The sequence below is a fragment of the Lactuca serriola genome, chromosome 4 (genome assembly GCF_051521515.1).
Source record: "Lactuca serriola cultivar US96UC23 chromosome 4, Lser_US96UC23_V15, whole genome shotgun sequence".
In the NCBI taxonomy this organism is placed as follows: Eukaryota; Viridiplantae; Streptophyta; class Magnoliopsida; order Asterales; family Asteraceae; genus Lactuca; species Lactuca serriola.
In genome coordinates, this window is record NC_136411.1 from 87,070,715 (window position 1) to 87,081,023 (window position 10,309).

At 36.0% G+C, this 10,309-nt stretch overlaps 1 pseudogene; it reads right to left on the bottom strand.

Annotated features, from left to right (window-relative positions):
- Positions 1–7,863: 7,863 nt before the first annotated feature.
- On the bottom strand, positions 7,864–10,038 carry LOC145098582 (putative serine/threonine-protein kinase At1g09600 pseudogene; annotated as a pseudogene).
- Positions 10,039–10,309: the final 271 nt, after the last annotated feature.

The following is a 10,309-nucleotide window of genomic DNA, read 5'->3' on the forward strand; positions in this document are numbered from 1 at the left end:
GTTGGCTTGAGGCTGGGGAAAAACAGTTTATGGGACCCGAGATGGTCCATCAGACTGCTGAGAAGTTGAAAATAATTAGAGAAAGAATGTTAGCAGCTCAGGATCGTCAAAAGAGCTATGCTGACAAGAAACGAAGACCGATGACTTTTGAAGTTGGAGATTCGGTTTTACTTAAAGTCTCGTCGTGGAAGGGACTTATAAGGTTTGGTAAAAGGGGAAAATTAAGCCTGAGGTTTATTGGGCCGTTTAAAGTTCTTCAGAGGATTGGGAACCGAGCTTCCAAGCTAGAACTACCAGAAGAACTGAGTGGTATTCACAACACTTTTCATGTGTGTTATTTGAGGAAGTTCATGGGAGAAGTTCCCGATATAATTCCAATTTCTGAATTGAGAATTGATGAAAACAAGAGGTTAATTGAAGAACCAGAGGCAATTGTTGACCGAAAGACTAAGAAGCTTCAACGCAAGATGGTCGAATTAGTGCTTGTTCGTTGGAAACATTCGAATGGGCCAAATCTCACCTGGGAAACGGAGAGTGACATGTTGAGTCGCTATCCGCATTTTTTGTCGATGTGTGATTCCGGGGATGAAATCATCCTAAGGGGGAGAGTATTGTAATGCCCGCATTTCCAGGCTAGGCATTTTCGTTGATGTAATAGTCTAGGTTAACCCTTGTAACTCTTTTTGAAGTATTAATGATGAAATATTTGAGTATTATGTGAATGATGTGAATTATGTGTTTATTTTCTTAATTATTATAATTTAATGAACTAAGAATAAAATAAGCGTCAAAATTAAACTATGAGATAAGCCCGATATCTTTGCATAAAGATGTAGTGGTCGAAACGAGGTTTCCAAATATATATATATATATATATATATATATATATATATATATATATATATATATATATATATAGAACGCCTAAATCTGACTTCGTATGAGGAAGTTATGATTTTCTGAAGTTTCGACTTAGCGGTATGCAGCCCGAATCCTCGATTTGAGATCGAGCGGTTTATAGCTGAAACAATCTAAACTGGATTCGAAGATCTCGTTGTTAGTAGCGAAACGATGAAAAGTTAGGCAAGAACGGATGTCGGACGAAGAAGTTATGAATTTATAACGAAGTTTTCCTGTCCGGGCCTACTAAAAATAAATAATAAAAATAAATTCAAAATTAGCCAACGAAGTCTAAACGAAAGTTGTAGAGCGTAGTCTCACCTATGCGTGGATATAAAGAACGTCGAAAACGGAGCTCGTATGCGAAAGTTACGCAATTTAGAAGTTTGACGAGTCAAATTACGCCGACCGTAATTTGAGTATGCCCAGCGTACTCAGAAGGGTGCAAGTTGCCTGACCAATACTCGAGTGCCACCAATTGACGCATGCAGTGCCGTCAAAGTACGCCCAGCATAAATTGAAATTACGCCCAGCGTAATCCCAGACCCACCAGCTTATAAATAGAAACCGAGATCAGCCATTTTCTCTTGTTCAAACTCTTTCTTCTCTCTAGTTTTTGCCTCGATTTGCGTGCCAATCATATCCTGAAGCCCCGGTATCATTCCCGAGCCCCGATACAAGATCCGAAGCCCCGAGGATCCCGAAGAGCGTTATTCCCGAGCCGAAGCTCTGCCCGTGAGGAGCCCGATTTTTGTAAAGATCTTCTAGATCTATCGTAGTATACTACTTCTGCAAGCTGTAGTGTTGTCCGATCATCTTTTGATCAAGTGAGTGTATAGTCATTTTCTTCTAACACATTATTATGAAGTATTTTATATAAAATACTTGCTATGTGTATATATTTTTTTGTTATATGTGTGAATGTATATTCACTCTCTTCTGTCTCATAGATCTGATTTATTCTCTATGAAATACGTGTTATGTGTGTGTGCCTCATCTATTATGTGGAATATGTATTGATTAAAGCATGTTATACAGGTTTTAAACTATGTATAAAAATGTATATTTTTTATCTACTAATATGTTTGGTAGAACATGGGTAGATAGTTGGTGTGTAATAAACAGATGAGAGGTCTCGATGTTGTTTTGGTTTAGTCATCTAGCGGAGTTTAGATGACGACCACAGACTTTTCTAGACAGTCTTGTGGAACACTAGCAGGCTCGCCACCTGTAGGTGTTAATGAACTTGGGTGTTCATTTGTTGTACTCCATCCCCCCATAGTTGCCTTATTTGACATATATTATCGGGAAACCCCCGAATGCATGTGTTGTCGCCCCGATGAAATATTCTAAGACTAGGTCCCTTGTGTTAGTTGTTTTAGGGACGTAAAGTGAGAATAACGGGAATGGGTAATTGGGTTATTGTTGGTTGGTGGAATTAAATATAATTATTTATTGTGGGTTGAAAACCCTATATGCTCACCAGGCTCCCAAGCCTGACCCACTCAGTTTCTTTGTATTACAGGTAGTGGCGCCATAGTATAAGTTGGATGACTTGTCAAGTTATTTTTGGATTATAGACATGTTGTTGTAAATAACTGTTGTAAGGTCTGTATTGAAATGTTTATGCTTTTGGTGTGTTTATCGGAACATGACATCCCGAGTATTGTAATATAATGAAAAATACATTTCTTTAAGAAATGCTTTGGTAAATCTTATTTTATCATATTTTGTTTTGGGAACGAATTCCGCAACTCTTTTAATCAAAGGATTACTCTGAAATTATTTTAAAAGCATAAATTAAACCGGTCTTTTTCGGCCATGATTTTGGGGATGTGACAGTCTGCTGGTCCGGAAAAATCCCCGCACTAACATCATCAAAATAATATCCATTTTACCCTTTTTCTTACTTGTCCTAAAACCAAGGCCCAACCCAACTACTCAAAAGACACAAATCCTAAATGGAAACCTAAAGTCCAATATGGACTAATCTTAAAAATCCAAAGCATGGCCTAAAACTAAGAACACCGAGCCCATGCGTCCATCTACTGAGTACGTGGGGTCAATATGTGCAACGTACCTGCTGGGTACACCCCAGAGTACCAAACAACTACATTAAGAACTTAAACAATTAAGACCTTTTTGCCAAACTCTCAGATCTGGTCCCTAAGGGTGACTTAATACATAAAGTTGGCAACCTTACGCCTATGCATGGATTAATGGGACCCAACACTCAAAAAGAAGTTTAATAAAGCTCTTAACACGTGCATGGGCCAATATCTTTCATAAAGTTTTCATTTTTATGAATAAGGGAACTACATGGTGCTAAGATTTAACATCCATTGCTTCTGGAGTAGATCAAAAGCTCAACTTCAACTCAAAAGACTCAAAAATGCATAAATAAATCCATAAAATAGATCTAGCACAAATGAACATCAAGGCGAAACCTTTTTACCTCAAAAGGATTGAAAATGTGGAAGTAACTTTGGATTTACAAGCTCAATATATTCCTCCAAGTTTTCTCTTCTCTTATTCACCACAAAACACCAACAAACTCATTTTCAAGCTCAAATCTCACCAAATGCACATAGGGTTTCATTTTATGGGTATATGCAGATGGAGGCTCGTCAATAAATTTCCAAGATGTGGTTTAAGTCGTATAAATAGGGTGTAAACACAAAAAAATAGGGTTTGCCCTTGACCACGTCCGCCATACGTACTCCACGTACGCCCCTCGTATGTGGGTGGAACCCGCGATCAACTAATGGGCTAGTATGCTAAGCATACTTATATAGTACGCCCTACGTACTAGCTAAGGGACTCATCAGGAAGACCCCAAGTTGTGAATATTACAAAAACAATCGGCATGTCCTGGCCTTTCTCCGTCCACGTCGTGGGACTCATCAGGGAGACCCGATCATTTAAGCCATGCCACATCGTGGGCATCCTTGCGCCACATCATTGCATAGACCTTTTCCTAAAAACTATATTTTTTATCACTTTAAGTCATTAGTTAAACCATTTTGAGAAATAGGTTTTATAACATAGGTACATATGGGATTTGGTTCAACCTATTTAAGAGTTGGTTACTACATCCAAACCAACTACATACGATAGTGCCAAGAGATTGGTCTTTAGCCTAACCAATTAGAAAATCAGTCAGTGCATTGTGTGTAACATCCCAATTTCTAGGTATGAGATTTAGTCTTTAAAAATCAATTTTTCCTTTGGAACTCGGTGAGTTGATAGCCTCAACTCGACGTGTTGAAGAGCTTTTGGGTCGCGCATCTTTTTGGACAAACTCGTCAAGTCGGTGAGGAGAACTAGACATGTTGATGGCTGGGTGAGAAACCCTAAATTTTAGGGTTTTGCACCCTATATAACCTCCTTAAGTCCTTAAGGCTGATCTTTTATCAGCGTCCAAACTCTCATATCGGCCTTTATGAACCCTAATCATTATTTCCGCTCATATTGGGAGCTAGTGTGGCATTTTGGACATGTATGTCTATAAAACACCAACCTTTGGGACGTTTTTGAGGCTAGAATCCCTTCTGGAAAAGTTGAGTTTCAGATCTCAAGGATTTTGTGCTTATTGATTAAGCCCTTGAGTTTTTAAGCCTTGTGGAGGGGTTTTTGAGATCTTGGCGTAGCTCCAAATGATAAAGTTGGAAACTTTATCCTTTTAGACAACATTAGAGTTTAGATCTGAGCCTTGAAGTCCTCGGAATCGAAGAATCAACTGGATGTGTTATGTTGGGAAAACTCTACAAGTTTTCCAGCCAACTCGGTGAGTTGGCTAGGTTTTCCCGACATTTGGATTTCTGTAGGAACTCGACGAGTTGGGTCAGCATAGACTGTTGACCTTGACCTTTGACTTTGACTTTTGTAGAAGTGTTTAAATTTTGACCTTTGGATGTCTTTTTGAAATTCCTTTTTCATTCGAAAATTTTTCAACAAGATCCTTAAATTCTTGTGAATTAAGTTTCACAATCTCATTTGTTTCATTAGATACTTGTTTCAAAATCTCTTTTATATTTTCGTGTTTTTCAACCCATTTTCGTTGTGGTTATTGTCTTTGAAAAACGTATGAATTCTTTGTTAGATTATTTTCGACAGTGCTTTGATTTGAAAAGAATCCTTCGTCTGATTTTTCTTGTTATCTTCTTTGACCATTTTGTTGAACTCTGGTTTGATCTTTTCAACATTTCCAGTAATGACAAACACTTGATTCGGAAATACAACATCATCTGAACACTTAAAATTTGGATACACCACCGTGTTTGTTTCCAGAAAATGAGCACCTTTTTCAGATAACACTTTGTCGAAATTTTCAGTCTCTCCAAACACTTGGTCAACAACAATTCATTTAATGTTTGTTTCGTTTGAAACATGCTTTTCTGTTTCAGAATTGATTGACACTTCTTCTTCATCCTCATCATCACTACTATGCGTTTGACTATCTCTTACACTCACATGATCAAAGTCACAAACATTCGAAGAAGAGGGTCGATCAGTGTCATCCTCAACCATCGAATCATCACAATTTTCTTTACCTTTTGACTTAGATGTGACATTAATGACAGGTAACTGAGAACAATCAATAATTTCCTCCTCCTCAATTTCACTGATTTCGCTAAAACTAACAGAATTATCATCGATATCAGCAAAATTGATTGAGAGTCAAGTTTCGAATTCTCAGTTCTTTTCAAAATTTTGATTTTTTCACTTTTGGTCAAAGTTTCATTCACTATCTCAACAAGTTCATCAGCATTTAAATATTCATCTATCTTAACAATACCATAAGCAAATCGATTATCAGGCACTTTATCGAATTCTGCTATGGTTTTCTCACAAACATAAGACAAACTATCAACTTTCTCTCTTTCGAAAACAAGAAAAGGCAATAGTTTCCTATGTTGTTCTTTGCTTATATCAGATGAATGATGCAATGAAGTCAATTTAGCATATAATTGTTTTGCTAAATTACAATAAATGTTTCTCTAAGCAAGTAGCATTTTAACTTCATTATCTAAACATTCTCTATCCTTATTCACATTATTCAATTGTAGTTCAAGATACTGTACTCTGCTTTGTTTCGAATCTAGCAATTTTTCTCTAGCAACTAGATGCTTAGTTTCTTAGCTTCATTACTAGTAGACACCACAATGGTATCAAAGTAAGCAACGGTATCGTCAAACACAATTATTTTAGAATCATAAGCTTGTAAAGGAATGTTAAAAGATTGAAGAATAGAACGTACTTTCATTGTCATCGGTGATTTGTCTCCTGATTTGGTCATGAAACAACGACCAATCATCTTTTCATCCTCATCTTCTTCAAATTGTGCGAACATAACACCATGCATTGGATTACGCATCTCTTCGTCATCAGATCTTGAAGACCATATCTGATGCGTGCCATCTTCCTCGCCTTCTCCTCTAGCAAAAAAAGACATCCCTTTTGCTTTTGAATGAACCTCTTCCAGTTTTTCCACATAATATGCTTAGTCCTTGACCTTATTCTTTTTCTCTTCCTTCTTACGAAGCATGCAATCATTAGCCAAATGATTTGCTGTGTTGCAGTAATGACAGTCAATGCCCGAATCTCCCTTGAGTTTCTTCTCACTTTTGACTTCAGTTGCCTTCCCATCATTCTTCTAAAATTTCTTCTTCTCCTCACCCACATAATTATTAACAAAATTTCCTTTCACATCACTCTGCTTCACCTTAGGATTGAAACGTTTCTTGAAAAACTTTTTAACTCGATTGTTCGAGTAAAAAGCAATCGCTTCATCATCAGAGTTCATAAGATATCCTTTTTCATCAGAACTATCTTTTTCACATGCCTCTTTCTCAGAAACTTTCAAAACAAGAGCTAAATGTCCTCCCAAAACAAGTTTCAACTCTTCAGCCATCTCATTCACTTCACTTTCGTGAGTTTTCAGCTGATTATACAAATCATTCAGAGATGAAGTATCGAAGCTTTGTTGATTCTTCACCATCATACTTACACTCCTCCATTCCTTACGAAGTCCCATCACAAAAGTGAGATTTAACTCCATTGATGACCTTCACTACTAGAAAAACAGCCTTTTACGACGCTCATTGCACGTCGTAAAAGGCTCAGACGATGCGCAAATGCGCGTCAAGGAAGGCCCTGTCATAAAGAGAGACGGCGTGCATTTACGACGTGCAATTACGACACGCGTTTACGACACGCAATGCGTATTAAGTAAGGCCCTGTCATAAAGGAAGACGACACGCATTCGCGTGTCGTAATCTTACGACGCGCGTGTTAATGACACGCAATGCGTATCAAGAAAGCCCCTGTCAAGAAAGGCCATGTCCTAAATAAAGATGACACACATTTTTGCGTATCATAATTTTAAATGTTTAAAAAAATTTATTTATAGATTTACTAATTTTTCATATTAATAATACATTAAAAATCTCATAATACAAAATAAAATACCATAAATAACAAAGATAATTCATTTCACTAATATGTCAAATACAAATAATTATTCCAATAGTGAGTAAATGTTATAAAAAAATGAACTCATTTATATACAATTGCATTATCTAGATTACTATGTGCCAACAACTTCTATCTCTTTCCTTCTCTGCATAAACTTCATTAGCAGCATCCTAAAACACTTCTATCTTTTTCATCAGCAACATCCTCAAAAACTTCTATCTTTTTCCTTCTCTACATAAACTTCTATCTCACACTCAGTGTAGTTTTAAACATCAGGTTTAAAAAATCAAGTTGGTGAATCTCTTTTGCAGCACATCATATGTGCTTTTTCCTTGAAATTATGCTGCTACTTGAGATACTATAGAAAGGGAATGTGATTTGGATACGAGAGAGAGAGAGAGAGAGAGATAGAGAGAGAGAGAGAAAAAAAAAACAAGATATGAATAAAATAGTTACTTACACAGAAATGTTGACGAGCATTATAATTTATACGAATGCAATTCTCTTGAAACAGGGGTCTGCATCCAAACTCACAACAGTTGCACGTCGAACCCTAGCCTGTGACATTGTAGAAATATGATAAATTTCAGTAAAATGAGCAAATTATAACAAGTTATACGAGGGCATATACCTAGAAACTTGTCGACGTTGAACTCCTTGGTCAATCCAGAAAGAACCCCCGAAAGATCCCTTTATCACTTGAGGTATTTAATAATAGAAGTTGTAATTGTACACATTGAAAGATGAAGGACATGTTTGTAATTAATGAGACTTAATTAGTTTGAATCTCTTTCCTCTTTTATATAAAATATCTATAACGAGTCTAATTGCACCTGATGAAAATCCAAGGGAAAAAGAGTCTTTAAAGCAAAGAATTCATGATAGGTCCTAAGTAGCAGGGGCAAAAGGTTCTTTAATCCAATTACTTCATGCCATCTTTATGGAACCAAATAGAAACATTAGCAACATTAGCAACGACCAAAGAAAACACTCATTAGCACTACTAGTTTGAAAGTGCAACTTGTAATGGGCAATCACAGCTGGACCAATATGAAAATTTCACAAGGTGGATTTGGGGTGATAACAAAACCCAAGAATATGTTGTAACTTTAAACCTCACACAGATCGTACATGCAGGTTATGGCTTTTTACCACTTACACACACAAAAAGAGTTGAACCCACACAAAGACCCAACCCTATCCTAACGGATTATAATTTACTTTCATTTATTTGTTTATAATAGCATTCTACTTTCATTTCTTACTACAGGATTGTAATTTTATAATTTTTACCCAAATAACAATGTCCTCAAAATACAAAGAAATTTTCATTACTATAATTGGGTAGACTTTAAGAAGTATATTATCCTAATAAAAAATTAGCCATTATTTTTTTGAAATTTTGAGAAAGCAGATACTCTTAATGGGTTATCCCCCCAAAAAAACACATCAATTAACGTATTAAGACACTACCCATTTACCTATTTTGCCCTTCTTTTTTTTTATCTTCCCAACAATTTATCCAGACAGACTTCAATACCCATTCATACAGAATAGAGCTTAAGTGTACCTCACTATGTAGTGCAGAAGAAGAAGATCCTCGGTTATGAGGTTCAACTGCAAGGAGAGAATCCAAAAGCATTAAAGCAGATGGAGGGAAATCCTTTAATGTCTCACCCACACACCGTTTGTAAGGATGTTGGCGTTTAAAAATAGTGGCATGAGGCAACTTTGATTTTCTCCAGTACTCTTCAGATGGTGAACCACAAAGTTTAAAATTTTTGTGTAGTTGTTCCACCTGTGAATAATTATTAATACAAATGAGTAATAAGAAAAATATGAAATAGAGGGCAAAATAATCATTCTACATGCAGTTAATCATGGTGTCGGTTTCAGTGACTAAAAAGGTGAAAAAATCATACAATAGGGATTAGACTTGAAGTTTATGTTTAAGCCAAAAAAAAAACAAGCTTAATACATACAAACATTATTTGTTACATTTTTGCCTTTCTATCCCCTAACCATTCCTTATGGATTTGGACTTGAAGCATATGGTTACACATTTGGAGCTTTGTTTTATTTAAAAAAGAATACTCATAAAATAAAAACTAATTGTAAATCTATACTTTCACAGGTAAGAATACTATGAGATTTATAGTTTTGATTAAGTTCAAATTTGTGAAATTGGTTAAGGCTTTCTATTACATTTTTTAGCTTTAGGTTTACATATTTGATTTGATGAGGTCCGGATTAGTTTGATAATTGGTATAGAGTATAAAGTATAAACTATGAAATTGGATTGAGTTGTTTAATAAGATATAAACTAAGAAATGGGTTTGATTTGTTTGAAAAATTGTCATTTCCCAATAGAAGGGTAAAATGATCATTTACTCAGATTAAGACAGCCTATTTAGTCTAGAAAAGAAACCGTCTTTATGTATACAACATTATATAATTACCCATTCAGCCACTTTATCCATACAAGGCTTAATGGTTTATATAAAGTACCTTTGTTCTTCCAGGCATTATAGGCTTGCCAGCAAAAAGTTCAGCAAGGATGCAACCAACACTCCACAAATCAACATCTACTCCATAATCAGTAGCACCTAATAAAAGCTCAGGAGGCCGATACCACAAAGTAACAACTCTACTTCCAAGCATTATAGGCTTTCCAGAAAGTCCTTATTCTTTATATCAGGGGCTTAACCTGGAAAAGACATGATTTTCAGAACAGGGGATAACAAAGGTATACAATCTCAATGTAACCCCAAACAAAAGAAATGTCTTTTTCTCTAATGAAAGCTCACTTTTGAAGCTCTTAAAAGTAATTTTAGTGAAGATCTATTACCCACATCTTGCTAGATTTTGGGTACAGGTAACGAAGGAGCACACTTGGGGACGAAACAACTCAAAGTTGTGTTCTCCTCATTAT